Here is an 8,736-nt window from a genome sequence, read left to right on the forward strand (position 1 = left end):
TAATGCTGCAGTAATGTAGGTGCTGGGCCTGTAGAGGCAAGTGCTYGACCACCTTCAGGAATAGTTCAGCCTAAACAGCTTCTTATCCCGCAGTGAGGTGAGTGTGCAGTGAGGTCTGTGCTGCACGGGGCGTCCCCGGGCAAAGGGCTGAGCAGCTTCCAGGTGAGCAGTAGCAGCATCTTACACTGCTGTACCTATTTCTAGAGCAGCTGTCTGGCCCGTTAAGCCAGAAGAGGTGATAAGTGTAATCTTTACAGCGATAGCTGCCAGAAGTTAAAATGCGATAGTGAATTTGATAGGACATCTCTACATAAGGTAATATTTAAGTTGTTTTTCTTTTCAAAGGATGGCTGGCCAAGATCTCTGCTTGAAGAAGATGCTGAATTCTTGCAGTCAAAAAAGCAGATTTTTCTCCATGCCACTAAACCTGATATTTGAATGCAACTGAGTTAAGTAATTAATACATAGTTTTAGAAATTGAAAATTTTGTAATATTTAAGTTTTTTTTTACTTTTCTTTTCTCCCTGTGGCGGTGTTTGGGATGTTTTTACTGGGGTAAGAGGTCCAGATCTCCTTATATTCAAAAGAGCTTTAATGAATATATCACTGTTAGTTCCTGTAGGAGAATTAATGAACTTGAGAAACGAGGCCATTTCTGGACTGTGGTGCTTTTTAGAGTGGATAGGTTCTTTCTGGAAAGTTGAATTCAGTATTTGTGACTGAAAATTGTTCTGACATATATATATATCTACATGGGAGCCTCTTAAAAGATAAAAGGTGTAAGTGGGTTTTTTTTGGGGGGGGGTCTCTGTGTATAATCTCTGTAATTGATATACAGTTCTTTAAAAAAAATAGAATTCTGCAAATAGAATTCTGCAAATTTAGAAGTAGCAGTTATTTTAAGGAGATTTTTCATTGAGCCTTTGCGCACCTCTGCCCTTCTATGCTAAGGGTTAAGACACTGCTCATTTGATTTTCTAACTGCTGTGGAGCCCAGTGATGATTTCACTCCTCAGTGTTTCAGGAGACATCTCTTAGAACAGCCAGTGCTCGCTTCTGCGGGATCCTGGGATTTTTTGAAAGAGTGAAGAGGACAAACTATATACAAATGCCTTAGCCAATTCGACTAGTTCAGATGCAAGTGAAATGCATGATGTTTGGAGAAGATTTTTTTGGTTCAGTGATGCTATCATCTGTGAGCAAAAAATCTTGCTACTTGACCTTATAAAGTCAGTCTGCCATTAGTGTATGTTAAACCACATGTATTAGTGTATATTAAAGCCAACCATGTTGGCTTCTGTAAATTTCTTGTTCCATTATGCATAGTTAGAAATAAAAATAAGCCTACCAAAATACAGAATGAATTTGGCACTGCAGATGCTTCGTTTTTCACGGCTATTATGGTATTTTCTCTTTTTTTTGTAATGTAGTAGTGGCTCTTAAATCTTTTGTTTTAAGGATTGTACAGTTTCAGGGATACAATCACTCTTAGAGAGYCGGGATACTTAATACTGTTAGCTTTATATAAATAGTGAAGGGAACTTGTTGGATATCAGGTTTTAAGTTGATAAGTAGTCCTGCTCTAAACAGCAGGACAGTTTCTYGTGTGTCTATGGAGGAAGGCTAGCTGAAATGTGTAAGTCCAAGTGCAAGCTTAGCAACACATGATTTATCCTAGTGCAAGGATCTTTTGACCCCRTTTGTTATATTATAAAACAGAGTTTGGGGTTTACAGTTTGCTTGGTGATTCGTTCTAAGCTGAACAAAAAGCTTTTCAAGGMCAAAAAYAGATCAAGAACCAGTATAAGGGGCATAACTTTCCCATGTAAATTAATTATGACCATGTAATTAATTGTACTGTTGAATACATTAACTGCTTTTTTTTATTATTAATGCTTTTACAATTTGAGTTGCATTTCATGAGAATATCATTATGTCTTAAATGCATAATGACTTGTGTTTCTTGAGAATCYGCTCCAGACTTCCTGAAAGCTGTGCTTCAAGGTATGACCATACAATCATAGGYATTTGAATGAGGACTACGTGGGTGTTACTAATTTAGCCATTTTTTTCCCCCACTCGTAGATCATAGATGCTTCTTCCACCTCTGATTTGTAAGTGCTGCACTGTATGCCTGGAGTTTTGAGCAGAAGGCATCAGTTTTCATTGCTATAATTTTTTTTTGTTTGTTTATAAGATGGAAAGGAAGTAGAAGTGCCTTGTTTGGATTAAGAATAGAGGACGAGAACTCTAGTAAGCTTTAAGAAATTGCAGATAAGCTTGAAATATGCTTTTGTTTGCAGTTTTCTTTTGAGATGCTAATGCACAGATAGTTATCTAGTCTCTGCTTTCAGAGCAGAAAGAAGAGATGGAAAGACAGGATTGAGAGAGGCATGGGCTAGTTACCTTCAGACATCTGGGTGTCAAGCCATTTCATGCTGATGTCTCAATTCACCAGACACACTTATCAAGCTGTGCTACAAAGAAAACAGGAAGACAAAAAGAGAAGTTGCCATTTACTGCTTAAGTTAAGCTAGAACATCTCAAGTTCCCAGGGTCAGAGGCCTGTTGCAGCAGTGCCTTGTAGTTGACCACTCGGGCCTCCCAGTGGTGTTTTTTCCTCCCACAGCCTTGCCCTGCTGCTTGTCTCCACCTTTTAGAAGCCTGCACTTCRTGTTTTTTTCTTTCCTTTGATCCACTCTTGTTAGATAGGACTGCTTTTTGCCACCTTCACTGATGCAGCGTGGAAGTGAGGCTATTTTTGGGGCGGCTCTAAATGCTTCTGATATTGAGCTAGGGTTTTATGCATTTGCTATAATAGGTAGTGTTCAAGGAAACAAACAAACAAAAAAAAGTGCCAAGTAAGCTTGCTTATGCTTTTTAGGTTAGATGACTAATGATGGAACAAGGACTGTATATTGTGTTTAACAATCTGGAGTGTAGAAATGCTGGGACAGGGGAGTGAAGGGGAGGATCTCAGTATTGTCACTCGCATTTTTTTTTTTAAAGGAAAGTTAGGATGCTGCAAAAGTTGACGCATGTATGATGAATAATTTAGGGTGTGGATAGTCCAGAGGGCAGCCAGGCTGCACCTCCTGAGCCAGCTGCAGCTCGCAGATAAGCTCTTGGAGGAGAGCACTGCTGGGAGGAAGTGGCAGTAATCATAGCTTGTGGTTACGAGATGGTGGAGCATTGCCGGGAAGTCAGCACAGAATAAACAGGGGATCAGCATCTGTGGTATAAGGAAAACACAGCAAAACAGAAGAGGTCTTCAAAAAAATCTCAGAGTTGAAATGGCCACCAGGGCGCTTGCTGAGCATTCAGTGACTCCCTTCATTGATCCAGTGGCCTTTTCAGGTCAATATCGAGCTGTCCCCTGTTAACTTTCCAAGCAGAAGGAAGCTTAGTTGTATCCTGCTGATCCCCAAGTAAAGTTTCATAGCCACGACCAAGTATGGAAGACTTGGAAGGGAATACTGAGGGGGAAAAAAGCTAATTATTTATGACCTTGCTAGGCATATTGACTACCTCACTAGAAAAAAGGAGTGCCTATGGAACCCAGCACATAAAATAACGTTTCAATTTGTTTTTTGCTGCTGCTGTTTGCTATTTTGATTCCCCTTTTGTGTGTTTGGAATTCTTCAAGGAACTTCAGGCATTTAAATTTTTATTTTTCAGTATGACCACCACTCATAAATCCCTACCTGACCACCTCATTTGTTCAAAAAATTGTGAGAGTGAACGTATAACTAGGACCATGGGACTACTTTGCATTTATCGATGGGTTTGTTTTTCAAGATGCTTTTACATCTTAACCTTTAACAATAAACAGGTTTTGTAAGTGCTGATATCCTTTTGGGATCATGATTTTTATTCCTGTGATGAAGCAGCCCTTTGACAGCCTTACCTTCTGACATGTGTATTTACTGGATTTTATTTTCTTATTACTTAAAGGTGCCACATAAACTTACATGTCTCCTAGTTCTTTAGCTCAACTGCTAATAACAGCATAAACTACTGTCACATGTGAAATGTTTTAGAGATCAAAATGTATACTGAATATTTAGAGACAAATGGTTAGCAGAAGCTTATAACACAGGCCTACCAACATGAGTAAAGGTGTACCACTTTTTGCTAGCTGAACTCCCTCACRATGTTTTTGCATTTGCTGAAATAATCTTAGTGGTTCAGTAAGAGAGGATTCTAGGCAATTATAGACTTTTTTCCCCCCCTTAAAAGCCTTTCCAACTAACTGCAGTCCCAGCAGTGAGATAATGCAGCTGGGATGCTGTTAGTAGCTCTTTACAATGTCTTTAGTTGACCATACAGCTATCTGCCTACTCCACATCCAGTGCACCTGTCAGTGCTCTCACTTTTTGCCTGGGACCAAAACAAGAAAATAGTAATAAAATTAATCCTCATTCTCTTTCRGTGTAGAAAAAAATGTGTTTTTAATACTGCTTCTGTACTAAGATGTTAAGTAGAAGCTAGCTTGTGTTGAAGTTRATTATCATGAGTCAATTTTTGTAGCTCTAATGCTGGAGACGTGTTGCAGTGTAATGAGTGGTGTAGTGTGTAGCATCCTGGGTTGAATGAGGATGCAGTATAGTTTTTAAGAGGTTTGCACTGGCATCACTTTGGCAAGTGAAGGCTTCTTGTATGTAGGCAAACTCTCTTAGTTTATGCTGTTGTGTCAGTGGGACTTGGTGCAGCAGAGACCTTGCTGAGTAGGACTTCTGGCCATTCTTGTAGGTGCTAGAATAATTGTTCATCTCCGTGGAGAGCAGGGGAAAGTGCCTCTTGAACCAACAGCTTTCAGTAGTTATTTGGCATTTTCCTTGGTGCTCCTATTTGGGTCGCTTTTACTGAAAGAAGCAAGCTGGATATGTTCTAGTGAGTTTGATCAGAGCTGCCGCCTCTTGCACTGTGAGGAGCTGAGGCTGTGAGCTGCCCGAGTGCCCCGTCTAGAACAGCTGAGCCGGGGGAGAAGCAACGGCTGGCTGCYGAGTGTCCGGCTCCTCCAGATCCATTTTGGTTTACTCGCGCAGTTCACCAGCTATAAATCTTTAATGACATCCTCATAATACGTACCTGCATGGGAAGCATTCATTAGAACAGCAGGATGGATATATGTTTCATTCTCATCTGTTTGGTATGTCCTGTGCTTGGCTGGCAAAAGGCCAGGAGAGCTTTGCAGCCTTAGGGAGACGCGAGGAGGCCTCTCAGACTTCGTCATAGAAGAAGCAGTTGATTACTTCTGATACCCGTGTTTTGAGGGACTTGATTTCAGGTGTTTAGGGACAAGTCATGCATTCTTTGTGGTCATAGCTGACTGGCTAATTTTAGCCTTTTAGGAAAGGCTAAGCAAGCAAGTTTGTCTCAAAATTGTTTATAAAGTGGGGGGAAGGTTAAAAAAGTATAAAGGCCCTGAGAAATCCATTTTCTGAGAAATCTATCTTTAGAAATGTAGTCATGCCAGGTACTTTGGCCTTTTGTGCCTGTATGTTAGAAGATGATGATTTAAAACCTGAATCCTGTGATTTGAGCCCATCTCAAAACAAGATGTTATTCAAGGTACAGATACAGGTGTTTGCCTCTGGGTAGCCGATGAAGTTTAAGGGTATAGTTGTATCTGCTGCCTTTTTCTGTATTTAATTTTAAATTACTACTTTTTCATATAATATTTGCCTAGAGTAGTATCCTTTCCACATGCTTAGTTTGAATTGTTCATGATTATTAGTGATGGGTAATTTTGTTTGCTGAGGAAATGCCCTTGCAGTGACCTACAGAATTTGCCAATAATTATAAGCTGAACTTCAGTCCTACCATTTATGTTTCTGGTTTTGTATTTGACTCATGATAGCCTCRTACAAAGTCTGTTCTAGTGATGCATTAATAGTGTCCTCATCTAAAAGCAATGTTAATTTATTTCCTTATTTTATTTGTAACATCCTTCTTGGATGGAATTCAAGATAAATATAGAATAATGCCTGAAATCTGTTCTTTTTTTTKKKKTTTTTTTTCCTTTTTTTCCCTTCCCCTAGCCATCCTTCACAAATCCAGAGCTGGAAGGCCTCCCTGCAGCATTTACTTTGTCAGCCTTCATGCCAGCCCCAGAGAAAAGCCATTTGCATAATAGTTAAATGCTTGGCAGTCAGTCAGGAACCAGAGGACTCAACTCTTCTGAGGAGCTGTATGTAGGGGCTAAAGCTGTCACAGAGATGCACTGCATTGTCTAAAGGTGAGTGCAGCAAGGCAAACAGCAGGCCTGTTTTCCCCTGGTAGTTATCAAGCATGTCTGCATCTGTGTTGCTGAATTGGTGCAAAGCTCCCCAAAGCAGATGATTCTTTAGTTGTTTGACATTTTTGTCTATGGCAGTTTAAGGTTGTAAAGAAATAGTGGCAGGGACTGGTGTGGAGCCAGTGCCCTGGTTTGCTTTGGAGATGGCGACTTTGGAGAAGAATAGTGCAGGGTGGACAGGTGGGGGCAGTAAGATCTTGAACTATTGCTGCCAAATCTATGGGAACCTGTTTGTTTAAAACCTTCGCCTGAACTCACCGAACTTGAATTTGAAAGAGAAAAACATCCACAGCCTGTCACAATGATAGAGATTGCATAGTAATTGGAAACAAAAGACTTCTGGATTAACGCTGCAGAATTGGGGCAGCTTCAATAGAACCGCTCTGAATTGCTTCTCGCACAACAGAAGGCATGGTTTTGTGTTGGGATTTTTGTCTTAGTCGATAAAGYGTATCAGCTTGCAGTCTCCTCCAGTAAGGATTGTAGTAACCGCTCAAATTTGCGGTACTTCAAAAAGGGATGGAATATGGTGCAAAACAAAGGAAAACCACACAAAAGACCTTGCTGTGTGTCTTGAAAGTTCGGAAGATAAAACTGTAGTCTTTATGGCTCTAGTTGTATCTTTAAACAGAAAAGAAAAAAGTCATTTGTTTAAAAATACCCTCAAACAAACAAAATAAACCCTGAAAATGAGACATGATTTAACTTAATTATAAGCCTTGAACAAGGAAACAGCATGTTCTTGGAATACCTAATTACAGCATTGTCTTTAGCCTCTGTGTGTGTGTGTGTGTGTGTGTCTGTATGCGTATGTGTGTTGCTCCAGTCAGTCTTCAGAAGAAAAATGAAAGGCCAAGAAAACACGGAAGTACAGTAAACATCTTGAAATGCAGTTTCCTCCTCCTTACTGGGAAGCCACCACATGACTTGCTGAAAAAGCTTGGGGGGTGGTGGGGGGGGGGGGGCAGCTTGCCCCCTCAGTAGCCTTGAAAAACTCTTTTTTTTTTTTTTTTTTTTTTCCCTAAGTGTGCTCCTTGAGAAATAATGTTCTGCAAGGTCCTTAAAGGATTGCCACAGTGTTTAAAGGCTTTGGGTGTTGTGTAGCTGAATTAAGTTTTGAAGAAAAATGCACTGAGTTGTGAGGTAGCCCTGCAAGCTATTTTGTGTTGCTCCCTGATGGATGATGGCAGAAGCAGAACGAGACCTTATGCTATTAATGTACCTGGTACTTTTAAAGGTTAGAAGGTAGATACTAATTTAGATTGAATTGTGGAAAGAGTGAAGCTAATTAGGATACTTAGGGTAACTCAGTCTTCTATCATTTTTTATTTTATCAGTGTCACTAGAATATTGCTGGGAATTGAACTGAAATTGGCTGAATAAAAATATAGGTTCCATATACTGATCCTAGGTTACTGTACTCTATAACTGTTCTTAAAAGTGCTCAGCTACTAACAAAAAGCTGAAAGAGAGGTTCAGCTCCCCTTTCTCTTCCAGAACTARGGTTTCTTAGAAATGTGCTCCACTGTAGTGTGAAAAATCATCTGTGGTTATATACCTTGTATACTTTTAGTGGCTAAACATTGTATACTTGTTTTAATAAACGCACGGAAGGGTTGGCATTTCCCCCTAAATTAAAATGCAGTGTTGTCAGCCCAAAAAATCAGCATGAGAAATGTAAAATGTTGATGGTGCTCAATAATGTTTTAATAGCATGTCTAGTGTAGATTCCTACAACGCACTGTTGGTTGTGTGAAAGCCAGAGGCGATATAAAAGGGAGGATTAAAAACAAACAAACAACAACAAAAAAAACCCCACTCCTCTTCTCTATCCCTGTTTTGGTCTGCATTTTGCCCTTGCAATCTAATGTGCATCCAGGGAGCAGCAGCGTGATTTCGTGCGACAGTCACGGTTTTAGTCCTGCATGGTTTGGTGTATGAAATGTATATGTTTAAGCAATTAACTCCTTAGCATCCCGAGCGTTTCTGCACCTTCCCTGCTCTGACTTTACAGTCTGTAACTGCAGACAAGACGGAAATACGAGGACAGAAATGGAAAGGAGGGTTCCTTACAGCTCCTCGCCCCCCGTCTCCCCTGGGCACTTTGTCCCTCTGCCCTCGCCCCCTCAGCGCGCGCGACTCCGCCCCTCCCGCCCAGCCGTTGCGCGCGCGCGCAGTAGCCGTTAACGGCCGGTGCGCAAGGAGGGCGGGGCGCACCCGCCCCGCGGCCGTTAACGGCCAACGGGCGGCGCTGGGGGCCGGTGGGAGTGTCCCGCTCTGGACGAGGCCGCGGTAGGGCCATGGCGGCGGGGAGCGGGGCCCTCGGCCGCTGCCGCCGGCCGCCCTGGGGCCACGTCGCGCTGCTGCTGCTGCTGGCGCCGCCGCCGCTGCTGCTGGCGGCGGGCGGCCCGGAGGCGCGCAGCCTGCGCGGGAGC

Source organism: Nothoprocta perdicaria, unplaced genomic scaffold, assembly GCF_003342845.1.
Source record: "Nothoprocta perdicaria isolate Ctin4 unplaced genomic scaffold, notPer1 scaffold_71, whole genome shotgun sequence".
NCBI classification, from domain to species: Eukaryota; Metazoa; Chordata; class Aves; order Tinamiformes; family Tinamidae; genus Nothoprocta; species Nothoprocta perdicaria.